This window comes from Peromyscus californicus, unplaced genomic scaffold (assembly GCF_007827085.1).
Source record: "Peromyscus californicus insignis strain IS unplaced genomic scaffold, ASM782708v3 Scaffold_24__1_contigs__length_46423439, whole genome shotgun sequence".
In the NCBI taxonomy this organism is placed as follows: domain Eukaryota; kingdom Metazoa; phylum Chordata; class Mammalia; order Rodentia; family Cricetidae; genus Peromyscus; species Peromyscus californicus.
Window position 1 is genome coordinate 16119431 of NW_026294535.1, and position 2635 is coordinate 16122065.

Here is a 2635-nt window from a genome sequence, read left to right on the forward strand (position 1 = left end):
AGTCTGATGTTTTGTGTTCTATACTTTTAACCAGAAGGAAAACTGAATGGTAGAGAAACTCAGAGTTTCAGCGTAAGTCTATGCCATATATTTCTGTGTATAACAGTAGACAGACTTATTCGTGAGTAAAAGCAAAGCCTACTTCAAGAAACCCATAGGCAACAGCTTAGAAAGCATCCTTGGATGGCATTTTGTTTAAGCACAACAGCAACTAGTAATGAAAACAGCACAGAATGAGTAATTAATTTTTGAGCTCTGTAAGTTCTCCCATCCTTGAGTTATGTGAGTAAAATGCAAGTGAAAAAGACTGCCAAAGAAAATGTTTGCCAGGTGCTATAGTTCTCAAGATAAAGTAAAGAAAGGAAAATCTTCCCCAAGAAACAGAAGACATGTGTATATAAACAACAGGTCAGGCTTAGATGGTCCTAGGAGGGAACTGCACAGGACTGTGGGTGCAGGCAACATGGTGCATGTAGGTTTATGATAACAGTGGTAGAAATTGGGTCTTGCACCCTACTAGTGTGGAGAAAGCCTCCAAGGCAATGGAGGATTCATGGTAATAGGTCTTTATAAGAAGCTAACAGAAGATTGTGAGATTTGGTTTCATTGATTAGCATCAGGGGGATGCAATGTATGTGTCCTTGATTGTACTGCTTTGATGTAGCCTTTTAGAAGCAATACCAAGGGAAGGTGACAGATTATTCTCAGAGTCACCACTGCATTTGGATCACCATTGCTACAGAACAGAAAGAAGGCAATCATTAGAAGAAGTGTTATTTTTTCCCCAGCACTAATGCTGTTAAAGCAATCAGTTTAGTTTTTAATTCTGTAAAGAGTTGTAGCCAAAAGATTTGTGAAATGTTTTGGAGCTTAAAAGGAGAAAAGGCTCCATAAAACCTCAGTAATGACCTAATACAACTTGTCATAATAACTGATTCCCCTGGGTTTCTGAAAAACAAGCTTAGTCTCTATTAGGAAAATTATCAGGAGACTAAAAGATGTTTACTAAGGATAAAACAGACTGGAACTGGTAATTAATCCTTCCTCCCTGCTCAGTGGTGATTAGGCCCCCAGGAGGTTGTTACAAGCTTGAGCAATAACAGTTTAAAATAGATTTTGAAACTTTGCAAGAAGTCCAAACAAGACCAAGGGAAATGATTCAAGAAATTACCAATTTCTATAAGAAATGGAAGTGTGATTAACTTGAAAAGCTTGAGGAAGTATATTTTTTTACTGAAATTTTATACTATGACAAGTGACTTGTCTATTCATTTATTTTATTTTAATAGAGGCTCGTGTATCCCAACCAGGCCTTAAACTTGTGTATCAGAGGATGGCCTTAAGCTTCTGATTTTCCCTCATGACTACCCAAGTACATGCATCACTGTGCTCTGATTAGGAGGTGCTCCAGTTTGAGCCCAGAGTTTGGCATAGACTTGGGAAGCACTATACCAACATCTCCAGCTAGTCCTGGCTTTTAAATTGTGATAAAATTCTACTGCTTTGGTAGATAGTGTTTGGAAACTGAAGGAAGATATCATTTAAACACCAGTTTACCCATGGACATGATGGAGATATTATTTCTGGAACTAATCCTGAAAATTCAGCCAGAACTCTGAAGGAAACTCCATGTCTATCGAATGCTTCCATTCCTTGGCAATCTGTACAAGAAACTTAAATAATAAGAGAAGAAAAGGAAAAGCTAGTTATTTTGTGGATTATTACCAACCTACTTATAATTCTGAAGAATCTCAGAGCCCTAGAAACTATGGACAGGAAACCAGGTCTAAAATAGAATCTAAGGAACTGAGTGAGAGCTGCTGTTGCTTTAATCCCCCAACCCCATAGCCATCAGCTAGGTTCAGTATCATCCAAGGCACAGGGTCCTGAGTCAAGGGGAAATACAGTCGGTTTTTGTGCCACATGGAATGTTGGGTTGTCAGCATCTGGCTTTGAATGTCCTTGTCTGTGAGCAGTGATAGTCACACTTCTACGAGTGATTTGGAAGAATTAAGAGCTTGTGAATTGTCTGACTCAGTGCAGGACTTTGCTGCTAAACAGAGCTGGTACAAGAACAGCAATTTGGCCTTTTACCTACCATTTTAAAAGTGTCCATCACATGTCCTGCTGCAAGATCGTCTCTCTATTTTTTGAGTGACCTTCACGGGCTTCCTGCCACAGTCACAATCACTGTTTCCATTCTAAATGAAGCTGGTTCCAACAGAATGAATATACAACAACCTAACACAGTCAATTAGAAGCAAGTGTGGATGGCAGAAATGACAGATTAGAGAGATGTCAACAGGGTGGGTGGAGGAAGATGTTTTGAGGGCAGAGAAACTTGGGAAAGTGGTACAAAGAGAAAGGGTAGAGCCTGAGAGCAGACCTTCATAGTTCACATAAGTTTGCCCAAAACCAAACTGACTTTGAGAATCCATTAAAGCTATTTACATTGGTCATAGGGGAAAGATTCTTGATGCACTGAGTAGGGCTTCTAGATGTCTATAAAATGTTAACAGAATAGAAGATGTCACCTGAGTTGTTCTCTAGAAGGAAGGACTTCTGTAGTTTGGAAAGTAAGGCATGGAAAATGAACACACATTTTTTTTCTCTCTCCCTGTCTGCAATGAACCTC